Source organism: Triturus cristatus, chromosome 8 (genome assembly GCF_964204655.1).
Source record: "Triturus cristatus chromosome 8, aTriCri1.1, whole genome shotgun sequence".
NCBI classification, from domain to species: domain Eukaryota; kingdom Metazoa; phylum Chordata; class Amphibia; order Caudata; family Salamandridae; genus Triturus; species Triturus cristatus.
Window position 1 is genome coordinate 1,185,357,963 of NC_140591.1, and position 22,205 is coordinate 1,185,380,167.

Consider the following 22,205-nt stretch of genomic DNA (forward strand, 5'->3'; position numbering starts at 1 on the left):
GTTTTATTATGTTATTGAAAGTCAAAAAAGAAGGAGTGCATTTATATCTTTTGGGACCTACTATATATTCATACAAGGCGGACAATATTTCTTTTAAAGTGTGTAATTTTTCAAAACACATAATAGGCACCAATATTTGTTAGTGTGATATAGCTATAGTATAAAATATATACATTGGTCTCGAGTAACATGTTAGATGGCGTTCTCCCAAGGTAATTCGTTATTTAGCCCACATTTAAATGTGTTGAGGACAAAAATCCAAAAGACTTCTTTCTTTTTGCGGATTTTACATCCACCATTATTTTCTGCAGTGTTGATTTTTTCAAGGACACGCCATTGAATATCCTCCGGCTTGTGTCCCGCATCAAGGTAATGTTTGACCAAAGGTGCGGACATTTTTTCCATGCGAATGGCAGAACGATGTTCTGCCATTCGAGTATGCACCACTCTAGGTGTCTCGCCAACATACCCTAATTTACAGGGACACAGAATAAGGTAAATAACATTTTGTGTCTTGCAATTCCAAAGTTGCTGAGCTTGAATAGTGTAACCATTATGTATAAGGGTTTCACCTTTTAGAACTTGGTCACATGACTTGCAAGTGGAACATCTGACTGTATCCTTGACAGGGTTAGTACCATTAATGGTCTTTTGGATAAAACCGTCATCAGATTTGAACCTCGAATGGACTAACATGTCTTTCAAATTTTTATTCCTGCGGTGAGCAAATAATGGTTTAGCCATCTTGTTCACTGCTTCTGGCTGGCTATTTAAAATATGCCAATTAGCATTAATTATCTGTTTCACTGTGGCATTTAGGGTAGAATGTCTGGTCACACAGACCAGTTGATCTGTCTTTCTACGTGTGTTGTTAGTAAGAAGATGGTCCCTATCATAATAACGTGCCCGTTTATACGATTCTCTTATTAATCTGCGTGGATATCCACGTAGTAAGAATTTTTCTTTCATTTTTTCAGCTTGTTGATCAAAGTCCGACAAGTTTGTACGTTTGCGGCGTACCCTTAAAAATTGTGAAAAAGGAATACTATCTTTTTGGGACCGCGGATGGTAGCTCTTAAAATGCAGGAGAGTATTTCTAGCAGTTGGTTTGGTAAATAGCTCTACTTCTAGTATTCCAGAGTTATGTTTAATGAAAATATCTAGAAATTCAACCTGTTGTACACTTGTGTGAGCTGTGAATTTTAAGTTGACATCTGCAAGATTTATCCATATTAAAAATTCCTTTAGGGTATCTTCCCCATTGGTCCAGATAAAAAAGGTGTCATCAATATATCTGGACCAATGGGAAACAGACTCAAAGAAAGGAGCGACTTCATTGTAGATGAATTTCTTCTCAAACAAAGCCATATAAATGTTGGCTATTGTTGGAGCTACTGAAGCTCCCATACTTACTCCTTTTGTTTGGCGATATAGTTGCTGGTCAAATTCAAAGGTATTTTCTGTAAGTACTGTAGAGAGACATTTCACAAAAAAAGATTTAGAACAGGGAATTTGAAATTCATCAATAAACCATAAAACTGACTCCAATGCTTCCTTTTGAGGTATATTACTATAAAGTGATTCTACATCTAGAGTCACTAAGATGTCGGTGGCTGGATTAAACTGAAGATTTTCAACTTTATTAATAATGTCTCTTGTGTCCTGGATAAAGGAGGGAATCTCAGATATAAATGGTCTTATTTTACTGGGGTCTAAAAATTTTGATACTGGCTCTGTTACAGAACCGATAGTAGATACTATCGGTCTGTAAGGGGGGTCATCAATATTTTTATGCATTTTAGGAATTCCATAAATGCAGGGTGTCTTCCTATCTGAATGGTTGAGATATTCATATTCCTTCCTATTAATATGACCTGCTTCTAAAGCAGCATTAGTAAAGATTTGTATTTCCTGGGCTACTTTAGTCATGGGATTAGATGTTATTTTTTTATTAAAAGTTTGGTCATTAAGCATTGTTTGCATCTTCAGTTTATACTTGTCTGTGTCAGTAATGACAATTCCTCCTCCCTTGTCACAGCTCTTTACTATGATATTTTTATTTTTGGCTATTGCTTGTAGAGACTGAAATTCTTCTCTATCGAGATTTTACAAAGGTTTTGGAATAAATCGTGTAGCCTGGTCTAAACGTTTTAAAACCACATGTTCGAAAATAGCAACTTCTGCACCAATTTGATCTAAAGATGGCAAGAACGTAGAAGGTAATGATAATTCTTGCATGGTGTCAGATGTAGATGTCATACTACTATCTTCATTTAAAAACTTTTTTAATCTAATCTTACGAAAAAAGGAAAATATGTCTTGGTACAGTTCAAATTTATTAACATAAGTATGAGGAACAAAGGATAATCCTTTTGACAAAAGCGTACTAGTAACTGTATCTAATACATGTGACGAAAGGTTAAAAATAGGGATAGTATCTTTTATCTCCAATACTGTTTGTTGCGAGTCTCCAGGAAGTGTGGAGAGTCTGGTTGGTGATGGTAATTTTGGTAAGTCTCTCTGGACTGTGGCTGGAATCTTACTCTCTGACATCCTCTGTTGGTTCCACGTTGTCCTAAAAAAGGTTTACGTGTATTCTGATTAGAGGGATTGTATCTTCCATCAGATTCATAATAATTGGAGCTACTTTCTCCTTCTGAATCTGATGTGTCAGAAAAGGTCATAACTTTCTGGCTTTTAGATGTATAGTCATTCATATACTGATTGGATTTGTAAAAATGCTCACTGAGATAATGATACGTTCTTTCTATGGAGTAAAAACGTTTATCCTTTGTTAATTTTTCTGTTTTGCGTTTATTTAAATATCCAGCAAAAGACGCTAGTTCTCTTTCAGATTCTTCTAATTTCTTTTTTGCTTCTTCCACACTATTTGATTTTTTAATTTTATCCTCTAATTCTGAAAGCTCAAGTTTAAGAGATGTGACTAGTTCTTTTGCTGTTTCTATTATGAGAATCATTAAATCTCTTGAGCACCTACTTGCAATCATGCTCCATTTTTCTAAAAATGGTTTATGTTGAATGAAAAGTCCAGGAATATTACGAACACGTAACCCTTGAGGGATAACGCCTGCTCTCAGATATTCTATCATAAATTCTCCGTGGGCTTCCATTCTTTTTATCTTTTTCTTTAGATTAGATACCAATAAGAAGTCATCATTATTCTGGATGTTCGTTTTTGTACAATTGCTAAAGCAACTACTACTGCCAACAAGGGCAGCGAAATCTTCATCAGAAAACCCAAATGTTCTGAGTTTATCCATAATGACTTAAAATATGACTCTATATGTGTTTCCAGAAGTTTATAAGTCTGAAATAGATTAAGGAAGATGTGAATCCGACAACTACAATAGAAAAAATAGATATAGAGGAATTAATTTGCTAGGAAGAACTGATTATTTACAGAAAATTAAAAATAAAGACGATTGGTGAACAATATAGATAAAACACACAGTCCCACACAGACAAGCTGTGGGTAAATTCTTTGAAAATATCAAGGACCCCCTGTAAAATATATGCGTCAATTCCTAGGACAGGGCAACAAGCATGGTGAGTAATAACTTCCAAGGCAATCGTTGTAAGATAATTATCACAATAATGTCTATTTTAGAAGACAAAACCAAAATTTGTCTAAAAGAAGCATAAAAAACACAGTGTACCACAGTAGATGATTATAAAATAAACTTTTTTTCTTTATTATAAAGAAATGATAATTTGTTATATAAAAATATATATATATATTTATTTTTTTTGTCCATGAAACAATCATAGGTTAAAAAGAGGAACACATTTTTCCAAAATGTAAAAATAAATCCAATTTTCTCTGGTTAATATTGTTGCTATTATTACATTGATACACCATTAAATTTGTGTATAACAACCTCAAAAATTAAATTATTGAAACAATAACACGACAAAAAATCAAACAGTACATTAAAATATAATGTGGCAGTAGATTGTCTTCGCGCGTTTCGGCGCACTGGCGCCTTCGTCAGGAAAGCCACACAATTTTTTCCTGAAATTAAGAGGTACACTGGGGTTATGTTTACAATACTTGATTTACATTGACATATTTCAAATTAGAATCAGCTCTTCCAGATAACCATAGTATTCTACTAAGATGAAAAGATAGTAGAGAAGCAAAGAAGAAAAAAGAGAGAATCAAAAAGAAGATCCCCGGATGTAGAGTTTTCTTTAGAATAGGATTAATGAAAAACAGGTATATCCACAAAACCTAATCAGAGGAAGTGGTAAGGACAAAAGATCTAAAGAAAAAAAACTAACCGATTCAAAAAAACTTACTGATAACTGAAGAGTAAATTCTCGTGTTTTTTTCTCAGAAAACCTCTATTGGCAGAAGTATGTAAGATAGCGAAGAAAAAGTTTCAAAGATAAGGAAAAAAAGCAAAAAATTAATAAATGTTCTTTTATATATATAACTCTTATAAACAATTGGGGCCTCTTTGGTATGTACCTTATGACGGCGTAATTAATTGCCAATCATCTTGGTCGTATGCGGTTTTTATATATAAAAACCAAATGAAGAGGCAGCCGAGAGAACCCAATGTTATCTGAAACAATATATATATATAGTATCTGTTGTTAGTCACTATCCAACTGTTTTTGTTAAATTATTGCCTATAATGTTCAATGATACAAATAAAAAGGAGGGCGTGATATTACCTACCTAACTGTGATAATGACGAATATGATGTAAGTTTATCTTTTTCTTTTTGTTGATTATAAAAGAGATCCAATGTTTTATTCTTTCCCACAATTGGTCTGTAAGTTGTCAAAGGGAAAAGCAACACATAAATTTCAAAGTTTATCGGTTGCGATCAATTTAAGAACAAATTATATAACCTATCCGTTCAGATCAGTAATTCCATTGTGTGAATTTCTAAAAAATATAGCCTATGTAGCTAAGAACTTTTGTTACAGGTGGATTTATTTAAATTATTTCTTCCATCTATGCATATCTTATAATGTCACCGTATGTTGAGGAAGCATAGTGGAAGACATCCTATAAGCAGAGAAACTTTGGCATCTTTATCTCTACCAGGCTCGGTTCTGATTATTTTTTGCCGATAACGATATTAAAAAGACCCTAGTGGCAAACATCCTATAAACAGAGAGACTTTGGAACCTTTATCGCTATGAGACTCAGTACTGATTAATTTTTATCAATAAATGCGTTTCAGAATGTCAATACGTTCGAAAACAAGCTTAATTGAAAGCGAAATTAATGCTATATTAACGGATAGCAATTCCTATTTTACTAACCTGGTGCTTCAAGTTCCTCGTATGGGTACGAAGCGCCTCACAAGTTCATCTCTTCTGGGCTTGAGAGATTTCCGAAAACAAACATTGTAACTCGCACCGCTGTGTGCTTTTAAATCATTATCTGCGTACGTAAAACGGTCATGTGCTATTGCGTAATGATGCAACTGCGCATGAGACGACAGAACGTAGGCAAAGAGCATCACGTGTTGCTACGTTCACAAGAGCAAATGTATTTTTTATATTTTTTTTATTAAAAACAAACAAAGGCTAGGGTTTTTTTTTTAATTATTAAACTTATGGCCCAGTGAAACTTTTATTGTTTTTTGTCTTTTCATTATACGAATTTGTATAAAGAGTATCTCTTTATGTCTAGAGGAATATATTAAGGCTTGTCCTATTATATCACTGTTCTAGACCTAGATTCTTTTTGTTTTATTATGTTATTGAAAGTCAAAAAAGAAGGAGTGCATTTATATCTTTTGGGACCTACTATATATTCATACAAGGCGGACAATATTTCTTTTAAAGTGTGTAATTTTTCAAAACACATAATAGCCACCAATATTTGTTAGTGTGATATAGCTATAGTATAAAATATATACATCGGTCTCGAGTAACATGTTAGATGGCGTTCTCCCAAGGTAATTCGTTATTTAGCCCACATTTAAATGTGTTGAGGACAAAAATCCAAAAGACTTCTCTCTTTTTGCGGATTTTACATCCACCATTATTTTCTGCAGTGTTGATTTTTTCAAGGACACGCCATTGAATATCCTCCGGCTTGTGTCCCGCATCAAGGTAATGTTTGACCAAAGGTGCGGACATTTTTTCAATGCGAATGGCAGAACGATGTTCTGCCATTCGAGTATGTACCGCTCTAGATGTCTCGCCAACATACCCTAATTTACAGGGACACAGAATAAGGTAAATAACATTTTGTGTCTTGCAATTCCAAAGTTGCTGAGCTTGAATAGTGTAACCATTATGTATAAGGGTTTCACCTTTTAGAACTTGGTCACATGACTTGCAAGTGGAACATCTGACTGTACCCTTGACAGGGTTAGTACCATTAATGGTCTTTTGGATAAAACCGTCATCAGATTTGAACCTCGAATGGACTAACATGTCTTTCAAATTTTTATTCCTGCGGTGAGCAAATAATGGTTTAGCCATCTTGTTCACTGCTTCTGGCTGGCTATTTAAAATATGCCAATTAGCTTTAATTATCTGTTTCACTATGGCATTTAGGGTAGAATGTCTGGTCACACAGACCAGTTGATCTGTCTTTCTACGTGTGTTGTTAGTAAGAAGATGGTCCCTATCATAATAACGTGCCCGTTTATACGATTCTCTTATTAATCTGCGTGGATATCCACGTAGTAAGAATTTTTCTTTCATTTTTTCAGCTTGTTGATCAAAGTCCGACAAGTTTGTACGTTTGCGGCGTACCCTTAAAAATTGTGAAAAAGGAATACTATCTTTTTGGGACCGCGGATGGTAGCTCTTAAAATGCAGGAGAGTATTTCTAGCAGTTGGTTTGGTAAATAGCTCTACTTCTAGTATTCCAGAGTTATGTTTAATGAAAATATCTAGAAATTCAACCTGTTGTACACTTGTGTGAGCTGTGAATTTTAAGTTGACATCTGCAAGATTTATCCATATTAAAAATTCCTTTAGGGTATCTTCCCCATTGGTCCAGATAAAAAAGATGTCATCAATATATCTGGACCAATGGGAAACAGACTCAAAGAAAGGAGCGACTTCATTGTAGATGAATTTCTTCTCAAACAAAGCCATATAAATGTTGGCTATTGTTGGAGCTACTGAAGCTCCCATACTTACTCCTTTTGTTTGGCGATATAGTTGCTGGTCAAATTCAAAGGTATTTTCTGTAAGTACTGTAGAGAGACATTTCGCAAAAAAAGATTTAGAACAGGGAATTTGAAATTCATCAATAAACCATAAAACTGACTCCAATGCTTCCTTTTGAGGTATATTACTATAAAGTGATTCTACATCTAGAGTCACTGAGATGTCGGTGGCTGGATTAAACTGAAGATTTTCAACTTTATTAATAATGTCTCGTGTGTCCTGGATAAAGGAGGGAATCTCAGATATAAATGGTCTTATTTTACTGTCTAGAAATTTTGATACTGGCTCTGTTACAGAACCGATAGTAGATACTATGCCAGATTGCAGTCATACTAGCAGCAAGTAATACAGGGACTCCGGGTGGCCACAGGTGTGACAGAGGTCAAACAGGCCCTTCTGGGGGTATTCCCGACAGCAAAAAAGGTGGCACGCATACGACACAGGTGCGCACTCTTGGGCCTAGTCGTGGCCAAGCGCCGTATCGCAATACATTGGGCACGCAAGCTACCCCCCTAGGCTCAGCAGATGGAAGGGAATGGGGAGTGGCCGAAGAATATCGCCTCCAGCAGTACTCACGGATGAGAATGCAGAGCGAGACCTTGATGGGTGGGGATACATGCTTGAGAGAATGCACACGCTGGAGAATCAAGGCAACAATGAGAGGAACACATCATTGACACAGCAGTGCAAGTACTACACAAACCCAGGAGACTGATAGGAACCTCGAACCACTCCACTTATAAGCAGAGAGCACACCGAAGACTAGCGTGGTGAACCCCTCTCATGCTCCCGGCACGATTCCCATTATAGAGCGACAAAAATCCCATGTCAGATTATTCACCATTGCCTCCAAAGTGAGGACTTACAGCCAACATTGCTGCCATGGTTCTATTGGTTCACACAGTTTACGGTTTTTCAATGTTATCAAAGGAAAGAATTGTTGCACAGGACTGTCAAGGGGGAGGGGGGGGCAAGCCCCATGTACCACATGTAAACGGCCACCAATCCTGGTGCTCAATCAGTGTCATGAATCATATGATGGGCATGTACCGTAATAACTGTGCATTGAATCAATAAAAACAGGTTTGAAAAAAATGCTTCACAGCAGCCTTTCGGTTGATCCTAGTGCAACATTACATATTTTAAGATAGCTAAAAAGAACAAGAGCATAGTGCCCCACCCTATGTTGGATTTGCATTATCTCAAATGCCCATGAGAATAGACTTTCACGATCATCTCTCTAGTAAGGTACTCGATTACTTTCTGAATCAGGACTATTGTGTGGGTCTGGACACTCAGTAAATTTGCTTGCATGTACTCATAAAAATAAGTTCACCAAAGTTTCTGCTTTTTGAACTATGCTGAGAGCACTATCATTTTGCACTACCATTAGACCTTAAATTATCAGACAGGTTATTTATTAATGTGGCAGTAGGTAGCTGTTCATCTGTACCTGACGGTATCTGCATATTGTCCTTTTTGATAGAGACTTCTAACTGCTGATTCCTCACCCTTTGGATATTTCCCAGGCGTCCGAATTGATCTGAAAACATTTCAGCAGTAACTCTGCACCTGTAGGTGTAGCCCGCACTAATGCCGTTCTGCTCTGGAAATGTTGTCAGGCCTATAAAGGTGCCACTGCCGAGCACTGGCGTCAGTTCCTTTTTTTCCGCTCCACCTGACGCAGATCCGCAGCTCTCTTCTTCGTCTCTCAGAGACATTTTCCTGCAAAAATGTTTTGGAAATCCCACAGTGTTCGAGGGAATGTCACCCCCAAAAACAACAGGTTTCAAGCCCTATAGGAATGTCGCAAACAGATGTCGGTGACAGATTACCATCAGGTGTACCTGTGTTTGAGCCTTGACTCTAAGGCCAGCAGCCACTGCACATCGATGAACCCAAAGGCAATCCAGGACCGTGAGGCAAATCTCCTCATCACCAAATCTAGAAAGACCCTGTATTGGGACTGGTCTAAGTCGCAGTCGAAGGTGTGGTCTTAGACCCATCCTCGCTCTAGGAGTCAACTAAGCCATTCCAGAGGTCAGTCTTTGTCCAAATATTCTGGTAAGTTTAAAAAAAGAAGCCTAAGAAATTGAAGTGGGACTCTTTGCCCTCTCGCCACTTGCTTTCACCTGATAATGCACGGAGGCAGTACCACGGCTCTCGATCTCACCCCCGGAGTCCATCCACTTCGGAGCCGATCCTGCAACTGGTTCTGGCACAATAGGAGTTTCCGAGGCCCCCCGCCACTCCCAGATTGAAGAGTACAGCGAGGTGATGCTCTGACTCTCTGGATGTTTGCTGCCTCCCTCTGGCATTCCTTCCGGCCCCAACGAGCAGAGATGCCCTCCCTCTGGAGCAGCACCAACGGGGTTGCCCTCCAAGTCCATCACGATGTCTCCAGCTCCAAGTCAGACCTTGCCTTTAACGCCGGTCCCGAATCCATCGTCTACGGGCAAGGTGATACCAATTTTACTCTCCTTGTGTGCGCCGGTCAACCTCAACTGAGCCGCGCCCACCTACCGTCAAGATGTCACTTCCCCCACTCCATTTGCCACCTCCACAAGGGAGAACATACTTCTTACACTCTCTTTTTGGCATAATCTGACAAAGAACATGAAGTGGGTTGCAAGGAAATGGGGTGTATTATATGGTGTGGTTGTGTGCCCTCACCATGTATTACACTTACCAACCCCTTTAGCACCCCTAGGTTTTGTTTGTCATACCTTAAGCTCAAACCTGGGTAGCTGAGGCTCTGAGCAAGCAAGGCTTACACAAGGGAACAAGTATAAAGCATTTAAACAGAACCAAAACAATTGAAGGAGAAATACACTAGACACTCAGGAAATCTGAAACCAATTTATAAAAATAGAGTATATTTTTATACACCATAACGAAAAAGATCCACCAAATGGTTCCGGAGATACAGTATTTACAAGTCATAGTAAAAATGAACTTTTCACTTAACAGCGAACAAGCATTACCAAACTCAACAAATTTGACACTTTATTTTCAAGGAAAACTTTGGGTATTTGTCAATGAAGTTACTGAAAGTTACTTTAAGTGATCAACTCCAGCAGGGAGCCAGTCAGGGGGATCAGCAAGGTCCATTGAAACATTTACTTTGAAGGTAAAAGCAGTCTTCAGTGAGTTTCAGCCACTTTTATCCCTTTGCTGTAGGTTCCTATGGACTGGTCCTCATTTAAGGATGCAGCGGATGCTCAAGGATGCTGTAGATATGATCCCGTCAATGAGGGTCTTCTTGCCGCTACTTCTCTGTTTGAGCTTGGTGAGGCAGTCCTTGCCACAGGAGTCGACAGCCCTCAAAGTCCTCTTGGTCCTGGCAGAAGTCTACTCGCCGCTGAGCTACCAGCCGCCTGGTATCTCAGTCACAATGGAATCTTTTCTTGGAAGGTAAGCTGCACTCCAATGACTCTGCTGTGTTCAGTGAAGTCTACTGCAACTCTGAGTGTTGGTTCCTGGTCTCTGGTGCTGTATGGTGACGAGAAGTAGCAGCTTGAAGATTTGGACTACCAACTCACTCCAGCAGGCATTTTGAGCTGTTATGGCCCTGTGTCGCAAACAGAAGGTCATCCTACTGACCCTTGAAGTCTCTTGCTTCAGCTGGGTTCCGGAGACAACTTCTCCACAAGCAAGGACACAGCAGGCACAGTCTCTCTCCTTTACTAGGCACCAGGTTAAAACAGATGTAGTCCATGCCAGGGCAGCCTCTTTGCTAGTACTGTGGTGCATCAGGGCAGTCCTACTTCCAGTCCAGACAAAATCCGAGTTCTGGGTTCCAGGGGTGCCGTATTTATGTCCATAAAAAACCTTCAGGGTAGACTCTGTAATTAGCCAATGGAATACTAGATTCCCTCCCTATTGATGACCACTTCCTGGAAAGTGTGGCATTTGGCTATCCCAGGATGTACCGTTCTGCCTACTTTGAATATGGCAAAACCTCTCTCACAGCATCCAGAGCTCCCTTACCAATCCAGAGATGTAGATACCAAGGGGTTACATGCCCCGGGAAAACCAGTTTGGCAACTGGTTTCCCCTCTCCTTCCCAAGTGCCAGCGTCTCTACCTCAACAACAGGACAGCCCATCTCCCAAGTGTTCCCCATTTGCTCTTCAAAGGCAGCTTCACTTTTGAAGCTCGCGTTTTGGGACAACATCCGTGTAGCTTACAGTCAGAGAGAGGTAACACCTCTCTCCCATGCAAGTTTCTATTGTCTCCTATCCTGGGAGTTGTTGACACATCTCCCCAGGAGGGCAGAAAGCTGTCTAAGGGACAAATCCGGAGCAAGAGCACAGTAGAGTTAAAAGCAATAAAGTGGCAACTTTATGAAAGTTGCACACAGCATGTTACATTAATTTCAACTTGAGAATCAAGTCTGGCATAATGTAACAAATTGTTTGATACTTTGGAGTGTCAATATGGTCACACTGTTCTAGAGTTGGCACAGCTGAGGGTCAGTGTGTAATTCTATCCACGCCAGTGGGGCAACCAAGTCTTTCCACAGTAAAAACAACAGTTTTCAAGTTTTTATTGCCAAAACCTGTAAACTACATTTACTGCCCATGAAATATGCTGCAGCCTGCCTTGGCTCTGTAGGCCTGCCTTAGGGGGTGAATTCTGCATATTGCAGAGGAAGGTTTGGCTTTGCCATTGCTTTAAATGGCATAGTTGGGCTAGCAGTTTAAAACTGCTCTTCCAGTCTACAAGGGCAGACTTGTTCATATGTTTTGCTTGGGTCATATATTGAGGGTGGCACAACCAGTGCCGCAATCCCTGAAGTGCCCCCTCTAACTTACATGCCTTACATAAAAACAGCAGAATCAGTCCCAAAAAAATAAGGGTGACCATACAAAAAGAGGCTTTTCATTACATGGTTGATGAGTTTGTTCAGCCCTATCATGGTGACTACTGGTACGACTTGAAGGACTCCAGTGGACTCAATACGTTCCCTGAATTAGGACTTTTCTCAACCACTGGACATGCTGTTTTTTAACCTATGGTGATGTGTAGTGTATCTGAAGTCCTTGACCTCCACCTACCAACCATGGAGGTTAAAACTAATGTGCTACCAAAAGTCCTCCAGCTGGGGTACACATTTTCTGAGCCCCCTTCTTCCATTTAATGAGGCACTGACAGATACCTTGTTGGGTGCCTTGGCCAGACCTTGCTCTGGGCCCCCAGTCAACAGCCAGATAACAAGAAGTCATTGCTCTTCCCTGGACATCCTCACATTTCTGTGTCAGCAGCCTTCCCATGAAGTTTTAGTGGTGCAGGCATCCACCAGTTGGACTAACCCCAACATTTTTCCAACCACTCCCCCTGATAGGGAATTCAAGTGACCTAAGATGTTTGGGAAGCAAGTTTTTTCTTTCACCAGCCTGGTACTTTGTTCTATAAATGCCATCTGTCTCCTGGGATTTTATTCCTACACCCTTTGAAACTTATGTCTGAAGTCCTCCCTGGTGTCCTGAAAGATCTCTGACCTGTCCTAGCCCAGGCCATACAGCACTGTCCGGACGTGGCAAGTTCACAGTTGGTTGTGGCTTGGACACCACTGATTCCATTGGGTGGGACATTGGCAATAGTGTTACCATTCACCACAACACTTGGTTATGGTCCACTGGTTTCTCAGATGATGTCCAGTCGTCCCTCATGCCGTTCAATCAAGTTCTGTTTTTAGAGGAGACTTCAAAAGACCTGGAGTGGTGGTTACTGGACCACAATTGGGTCCCCACCTAGAGCTGACAGTGGTGACCTAAGCATCGCTGCTGGGATCTGATGGATATCTACGACAGAAGGAGTTCAGAGACATCTGGTCTGCAGAAGAGCTCCATATCAACCATCTAGAGCTGATTGACACTGAAAGCCTTCCTTACATTCATTAAGGGGAGGCTGGTACAGGTGGTCACGGAAAAACCCCTGCCATGTATAACTGGAACAAACAAGGTGGGGTGTGGTCGCAGCCCCTCTCCAGGTGTCCTTGTTCCTCTGGAAGTGGCGTGACCAGCAAGGAATTTTCCTGGTGTGAACTACCTGGCAGACTCAATGAACGCCATGGCGTGCGAGCTCAGTCATCGTGCCTAGCACATGACAAATGGAACTTACACCAGGAGGGGGCGTGAGGTCTTCTCAGTAAATGGAAAGAACCTTCGCTCTATCAGTACCCCACTGCTGAGAACATGCAATGACAGCACTTCTGTACGTTGGAGTTGTCAAGAAGATCAGGACCGACCGGGTCTAAGTCATCCTAGTGGCCCCGGATTAGGTACAGAGGGTATGGTTCCAGAACTCCTGAGCACAAGCATCTGACCTCCAAAAACTATGGCCGTCCGGGAGGCTGTGCTGTCACAGCAACAGGGCTGGGGTCTACACATGGCCTTCACAGTTTCCACCTTCATGCTTGGAGATTGAGCGGTGCTAGCTGAATACCTCCAACCTTCTCTGTAGGTGGTTGATGTTATTTTGGTAGCCAGGCGTTCCTTAACAAAAAGTGAATACGCCGGTCATTGGGCCACATTTGTGGCCTGGTGCAGTACTCGGCAGATAGGCCCTCTCCAAGCCAAGTTATCTGATACTTAGTTGTTTTTTCCCTAGCTCAGCATTGCCTCTCTCTGGGCACTGTTAAAGGGTACCTTTTGGCTTTTTTGCGGTTGCCAGATCAGCCCTCTTGGTTTAAGTCTCCAGTTGTTAAGCAATTCCTAAAAGGATTACATTTGTTTCCTCCCTTACCTTCATCATGCCACAGCGGGACCTTAACTTGGTCCTCACTTTTCTGATGTGCACTACATGTGAGCAGCTTCACAGCTGTTCCTTGCAACTTTTCACACAGAAGACAGTGTTCCTTGTTGCCAAAATTTCAAAACGGCATGTGAGTGAGCTTCAGGCTCTCCGTGTTCATCTGCCATATATCACTTTTTTGATGACTGCCTCAGACTTGCCAAAAACATTTGCAGGGTTATTTGTATTTTTTTGGCCTAACCCGTTCGGTTCTGAGAGGTCAAGAAATGCCACAATAAAATAGCTAGAAATCTTATTGCACACTAGCCTTGAGCTTAGAAATTGACAGGCAATTATAGTAAAAATAATTTAAGAACTAGCACAGGCATTTATTAGGAATGGGAAAATATTCCTAGCATTTTAATTAGGAGCTAGTAAAAGCCTGTATGCTGCTCTCTGCCAGTCTTCTCATACCTTTACTCTGGCTAGCTGGGGAGAGATAGTCCTGTTTGTCTCCACTGTTCGAATTTTATGGGAACAGTGCTCATCAAGCCAACTTGTAGAGCGCTGGCTTCTGATGAGCTTTCCTCAAGCTGCTTAGGCTTTTATACATTGCCAAAGTGGCCATAAAAAGTGTGACCTTAGTTTCTCAGAATTCCAAGGCTGAAGAAAAAACATGACCTAACTCTTATTGACAAGTTTCTGCATCGGAAATACAAGTGTACAAAGTAATGTGAAAATTTCCGAGGTTGTGTGTAAGAATATAAAGTGATGTGCGTCTACGTATATGAGGCAACACACGCAGCTTATGAATTTCCCATGTTATTGACACAACGTGAACCTATTCTAATCATTTCTAAGCAAAAGCATCAGTAATAAACATTAACATATAGATGGCTGTGAGGCAGAAATATCGTAAACATCATTCAGATACATGTAAGTAAATCTTAAACATCATTAGCACATCCTTAATTTACAAACACTTTTATAGCTTGAAAACTATATCATAAAATGACACATATTTGCAGAATGAACCTTGTCTGGATTCACATGCTGTGCATTATTCTACCATCTAGTGTTTAGGTATGAAATGTTTCACTTCCTTCTGCGTCCTTCATTTTTTTTCGTGGGTGTTGTTGGCCACCATTTGTTGGCATGCCGTCCCTTTGTGATGTCAGACATGCACACTGCAAACGATTTCCTGTAAGTGATTTACTGTGGTGCCTGGAGCCGGACCATGACTCCAGGGCCTGTCCTGACTGCTGGACTATGAATCCGAAAGCGATTAGAGAACAGCCAATAAAGCTCCTGGTGGCTCGATATTGGGCGAATCTGCAACGCTCCAAGTTTCGGTCATGTGAAAGGTCCTTGGTCTGCTCTCGGCATCATTCCTGTCGGTCGACGTCGCATTTGATGTCAGGTAAGTTCCACAAACACAAGAAGACTAACAAGTCAAAGCTCTCTTCGACTTCATAGCGCTGGTCCAAGTCAACAGAGTGAGGCACGGGAATGATGCAACAAGTCTAGGCCACACTCAACCTGCAGAGCCTGAGTCAGGGTCGGCTTTGCGCCTCCCTGAATTTCCTGAAGTGATGCGACCCCCTCGCAACTGGGAGCTTTATGAGGGCATGCACTTCCTATTTGGATGACTGGACCACTATGGAGCGCCTTCAGGCCCCATGGATTCAGGAGGTGCCTTGACTGGGTTTCCATTGGCGGGTTCGATGCCAATGCTAGGTAGGCCACCTGGATCCAGACTGACTCCACTCACAAATCCACAACCTTCACAGGGGTTCGGTCCCATTGCGCGGCTCCCAGCACTACAGACGCCCTTCAGCAGCACTAACCCCATTGTCATTGCCGACTCCAATACAGAGCCTGATCTGTGTCGCTGGCGTCAATAAAGGTTCCAACTGGAAACAGACCATCTAGAGACAGTGCCTCCTTTCTATGATAGGCCCTGTGGGGAGTATGACTGGGTTGGAACTGAGGATGAGGATCCCTATGAATACCCTGATCCCCTTGAGGAACCTTTGGTTGAAGATAACTGGTATGAGGACCTGGCTGATGTGATGGTCTGGACGTCTCACCAAACACTGGACTGGTCTCTCCTCCTAGTGTGGCTATAGAGGAAGGGGCCTCCTTTGCTATGGTTGTGCAGAGGGCAGCTGAGGGCCTCGACCTCATGCTACCCTCACTAGAAATCAAGACCAGTGTATTGATGGAGGTGCTTCAACCAGGGGTGTCCCACAAAGAGCCCCTTCTGCCATTCAATGAAGCCCTCTTTAATGTCCTGCCTCGAGCAGGCCAAGTCCAGCATATGCATTCCTGTGCACAGGCCGACTGCATGTGGCCACTGTCCCACTCCTGGGGACCCAGCTTTCCTCACCCAGAATCCGGCTCCTGAGAGCCTGGTGGTGCAGACCTCATCCATCGAGGTGAATCATGGCACTTTCCCTTCCACTCCGCCAGATAGGGAATCCAAGAGGCTGGAAACCTTCGAGAAGAGGATTATCTTTTCTGCCAGTCTTGAACAGCGGTAGGTGAAAACGCTGCCTCTTGTGCCAATACAGCCATACTATGTGGTTGCAGAAGTGCTGCTGATAGTCTAAGAGGAGGTCCGAGCCATCCTGTCCCAGGCTATTGCCAACAGCAGGAACACAGCTAAGTTTACGATGCCACTGGACACAAGAGACTCACTGGGCAGGGCCATTGCTTCATCTGTGGTGCTGTGACACCACACCTGAGCAAGATAGACTGGCTTCTTGGGTGTTTTCAGGCATCCGTTATAGACATGACCATCAATGGCACTAGCCTGCTCAGCGATAAGGCAGATTCAGTGTGTGAGCATTTAAAGGAGAGAAGGGTCACTGCCTGGTCATTGGGGCTCACCATGGCCACATGCCAGCCACATTCCCGTGGCTACAGTAGGGGCTACCAGCCTCATCCTGTTCAATTGAGCCACCACGGCCAACAGGCTTCCCAGCCTTTTCATGGCTGCAGATGCAGCTCCCTCAAGTCTTGTGAGAACTAAGACCAGAGATATGCCAAGTCTGCCACCCTCTGATAACCACAGCCTCAAAACCCTTTTAGTATGCCCTCTCACCATCACAACCGCCCTGTTGGAGGCAGGATCAGGCACACCTTCCCCTAATGGCAAGCCATTACTTGAGACAAGTGGGTACTCCTTATTCTCTGACAGGTTAACATTCTTCCACACCTAGAGACGCCACCATCCCCCGATCAGCTGACGGAGGACCACATCTTCTTGTTCCACCAGGAAGTGCAGGCTCTTTTGGCCAAAGGAGCCATTGAGAGGGCCCCAGCATCAGAGGTAGGTCATCAATGCTATTACTTTCTGGCGCACAAGAAGGACCTGGGCCTCTGCCCTATCTTGGATATGCGCCCTCTCAACACCTTCCTGAGGAAGGAGAAACTCATGTTGTTAACTTTTGCTCATGTCCTGTCTGCGTTGGACTTTGGAGACTGAAAGGTAGCATTGGACCGTCAGGACGCCTATTTTCACATCCTCGTCCTGAAGGTCCATTGGCGTTACCTGTGGTTCACCAGTGGGCCAGAAGCAGTTCCTGTTCGCTATGCTCCCCTTTGGGCACACCCGTGTCCCTCACTAAGGTAATGATGGTGGTTGCACCACACCTGCAAAGGTCAATGGTCCTAGTCTTCCCCTATCTCAATGACTGGCTGCTGAAGGCGGGCTTGCCCCAGGTAGTCGTCACCCATCTGCTGACTACAGCAGACCTCCTGCATTCACTGGGTTTCACTATCAACATGGCAACGTCACACATGACTCCTTCTCAGACTCTCCATTTCATCTGAGCCATTCTGGGCACGGTGTAATTCCGCACCTGCCATCTGGAGCAAAGAATACAGGACATGCAGGCTATGATCTCACTGTTTCAACCTCAGTCTGGGATATTGGTGAGACTGACTCTAGGACTGCTGGGTCTGATGGTCTCCTGCATCCTGCTGATGAGGTACGCTCAATGGCATATGTGGGCTGTACAAAGGGATCTGAAGTCTCAGTGGGTGCGTCATCAGGGAAATCTCTTCGACCTGGTCCAGATCTCAAGAGAGACTGCAAAGGATATGCAGTAATGGTTACAGGACTACAATTGGGTCAACGGCCGACCCCTCACCCTTTCACACCTGGAGCTGACAGTGGTGACCGATCATCACTTCTGGGCTGGGGCAGACATCTGGAAGAGGTGGAGATCAGAGGCCTTTGGTCTCCGGTGGAGACTGCTCCACATCAATCTTCTGGAGCTGAAGCTGATTTGCTAGGTCATGAGAGCTTTCCTGTCCTCCATGAAAGATAAACAGGTCCAGATGTTCATGGACAACACTACCGCCATGTGATACTACAACAAGCAGTGTGGAGGGGGTCATGGACCCTGTGTCAGAAGACTCTGCACTTCTGGATATCGCTGGAACGTTAGGACATTTTCTTGGTTGTACAGTACCTAGTGAGATCTCTAAACGCCAGGGTGAACAAACTCGGCCGTCCATTCCTCGCGAACCACGAATGGCAGCTGCATCTGTAGGTAATTCAAGGTCTCATTCAGGACTCGAGAGAACCTTAGCTACATTTATTTCCCACTGCCAAGAACACGCAATGTCAGCACTTATATGCTCTAGTTTCCAAAGTGGCTCTCACTCAGAGATGCATTCCGGCAACAATGAGATACAGGACTCCTATACACCTTTCCGCGGATATCTGTCCTCCAGAGGGTTCTCAAGATCAGAACCAACTGGGCCCAAATCTTCCTGGTGGCCTCAGATTGGGCTAGGAGAGAATGGTACCCTGAACTCCTGAGCATTTGCATCTGTCCTTCAATCAGGCTGCACTGTCAAGAGGATCAGCAACAAGGCAGGGTCCTGCACCCGAACCTGTGCACACTCCCCTTTCATGCATGGAGATTGAGCGGCGCTAATTGAGGGTCTTCGACCCACCTCCCGAGGTCTGTGAGTTCATCTTGGCAGCCAAGCGTCCTTCAACAAAAACTGCAGTTGGGACAAGTTTGTGGCTTGGTGAGTTGAGAAACACATTGACCCACTTTCTGCAACCCTGTCCGAAGTGGTGTTGTTTGTTTTGTCCTTAGCGTGGAAAGGCCTTGCTCTGGGCACAGTTAAGGCACATCTTTTGGGCATCTCAGCTTTTTTGCGGGTCCCAGATCAACCCTCCTTGTTTAAATCACCTGTTGTGACACATTTTCCTAAAGGTCTTTCGCACATGTTTACTCCCACCGCTTTTGTTATGTCCCCATGGGACCTTTAATTTGATATTTGTGATGTGTTCTCCATTTGAACCCATGCATACCTGTTCTCTCAGACTTTTGACACTAAAAACCGTCTTCCTGGTGGCTATCGCATTGGCCAAGAGAGTCAGTGAACTACAGGCTCATCAGTCCAACCTCCATAAAGCAGCTTCTTCCCAAACTGGTTCTCCGAATCTGTACCTCCTTTCTGTTGAAGGTTGTGGCACCCTTTCACGTTGGCCAAACCATCACGCTGACAACCTTTGCTCCGCCTTATGCCTCGAAGGAGGAAGAGCAAGTTCGCTGTCCTGGGCCCTAAGAGGGCAGTGTCATTCTATATAGACAGTACCAAGGAACATCGGGTGGACAACCAATTCTATGTAGGGTTTACTGGATTGAAAAAAGAAAAAAAAAGCAGTATAGAAATGAACTACTTCCAGATGGATAGTACTCTGTATTAACATCTGCTATGCATAAATAGTCCAGGAAGCGACCCCAGGAGGGCTTGTGGGCTCACTCCACCCAAGCCAAGGCTGTGTCTACTGCGTTAGTTCGCAGTGTTCCTTTTCTGGATATCTGTCAGGCTGCAACATGGGCATCTTTGCACATGTTTACAAAACACTTGTCAGTCAGTTCCGTCATGATGGTCATATCTGGTAGAGTCTCTATCTAGCTGCAGATTTCTTATCAACCCATCCTCCCCATTTTGCGACCCGGACTTTTCCACCTAAAAAGGTCCTTGTAGGTCCTTAGAATAATCACACTGTTCATTGACCCTCAGTCGTGGTTCCGTGCTTTTAGCACGGAAATAGTCACAAACTGAAGTCAGCACGCTGGGGTGGGGCCTTATATAGGCACCGTGGATGTCACTTGCAACGTAGACGATACCTACAGTTCTGACGCAAATCTGCTTTATACCACTTACCGGCTCACAGGGGTACTGCTCAAGATTTTCTGGATCTAGTCTGATGCCTAGGGAATATTCTAAGATGAGGAATCCATAGCTAGATAGAGTCCTTACCAGATAAGGCATTAACGAAAGTGAGTAACTTGTTCAATAATTATCTAGTACCAAATAAAGTAGGTCTGCCACGCTGTTTGTTGAGTGCAAGATTGAAGAAGGGGCCTCTGGAGGACTTGAATCGTCAAAGGAAATGGAGAACAGCTCCTTTAGATTTTGCCCCAAGTGCCATCCTATGCTTGCAGAAAGACAATCATAAGGTCGAAATCTCAGTTTGCTGAGAGATTACAGCACCAAAGGCTACGACGCAGTGCTGAATTCCAACTAGAGACACTATGAATCAGAAGAAAGATCAACTTTCGCTCAGGCATCTCGGTCTGTAGAGCGAAGATGATGAAGAAAACTTTGCGGACAAAGAGAGGGAGTCCAATGTCAAAGAAGAAGTCAGTGAGACAGGAAGAGAACTGCTGGAGAGATACCATGATAGAGAGAACGTGTTCCGGTGCCAATGCAAAAGCATAGTAGGCCAAAGCATTTGGACTCAAGGTCCCCCAAAACACCCTTGACTCCGAAACCCTTGACAACCAAAGGGAGGTTCAAACAAAAAGAACCGCATGGGTCCCCAACATAGGGACACCATTGGAGGATGTCTTATGGAGACAGATTTGACACAGAGAAGTGATTGAGTCCAAGAGAGGGAGAAGGAGTCGAAGCAAAATGTGCAAACTCTAAAGAATAAGACAATGCCTGCCCTCGATGCCAAACAAAGAGTGTTCAAGGTCAAAAGAACAACGTCTTGAGGCCGAAATGGCAGCAACACTCTAGAAGAAGTAGCATTTCGACAAGCCCTTGAAAGGTTTTCAAATCTATGCAAAACCAGTCGGAGAAAAAGGACATGGGGAGTAACGTGTCGATCTACAGCCATAAACTACGCCTGAACCCCTCTTTGAGGAGGAAGAGATGTATCAGCAAGGGATTTTTCAAGATTTTGAGAGCACAGAAGGAGAATGGCAAAACCTTGACACTGATTCACCAGAGGAGGACATTGAATCATAACCTTCAAGGCTTTCAGCCCCAATTACCTTGCAATGTACAATGCTTTGTTAAAAGGAGCTGTATACAAACATGGGGTGCAGTCAGAAAAACTGTTGCAGGATTGTTTTCTTTTCAAAACTGTTTTATAATTACAAAAAAAGAATCTGATAGAGACTTGTAGACGCTGATTCCTTACCTTAAAATCATCCCCAGGTGTCAGGCAACATCCAGAAAATCTTGAGCAGTACCCCTATGCACCCGGTGCTGGTGTTGCTCGGAAATGACTTTTCCTTAAATAAATGAAAAGACAAGAGGTGTTTGGCAAAACAGGAACAGGCTGGTTTAATTAAACTCTGCGGCCAGGAAAGCCTGGGCAGAATGCGTCTGCTCAGTCTCTCGATGTACAAAGCTTTGGCTGTCCATTTATATGGTTCATGAGGTACAATAAAACACTTTGCTACATTCCAAAAAGACATCTCAGTTCTAAATCAACAAACACGATCCTCTGATAAGGACACAGATGGCTCTTGACCTCAGGGTATGTGTACAGATATCCGGCATGAGGAGCGTGTGATCACTACATGTGGTGTTCTGATTTGTTCAGCGTGCCTATCTACATGTGTTATATAGCTTTGTGGTATTTCTGGGGAACGCAAGCCTTTGGCCAAACAGGTTTTATTGGGGACAATTATCTCGGACTTGTTTGTGGTGCAACTATCTATCTGTGGAATTGATCAGGGTTTTCCCTGAGTGTGTGTTTGTCTTTGGTTTATAGGGGACCCTATTTGTGACCTGTTACTCGATAGGCTCGGGCATGGGTCGCAGGACCTGCCTGACCACATATCACTGACTTTGGTTTGATGGAGAGGTCCCCTTGGTTGAATCCGATAGCAATGATGCGAGTTCATCAGATCTCCTAAAAGTAATATGGCTGCCACTGGTGTCGCGTTTACCAACATTATCATCCCTACACACACAGTTGTCATTTTGTACATTGAAATCATTTGTACTGGTATTAACGAG

General features: G+C 43.0%; 1 long non-coding RNA gene across 1 annotated transcript in view; it reads right to left on the minus strand.

The window, feature by feature from the left end:
* Positions 1-3,901: 3,901 nt before the first annotated feature.
* The window catches only part of LOC146805590 (uncharacterized), a 383,489-nt gene continuing 365,185 nt past the window's right edge, over positions 3,902-22,205 (minus strand). Inside the window, exons 3-4 of the long non-coding RNA XR_014967860.1 lie at positions 21,379-21,472; positions 3,902-4,033 (exon numbers count right to left, since the gene is read on the minus strand). This is a non-coding gene — a long non-coding RNA (uncharacterized LOC146805590). The remainder of the gene's footprint in view (positions 4,034-21,378; positions 21,473-22,205) is intronic.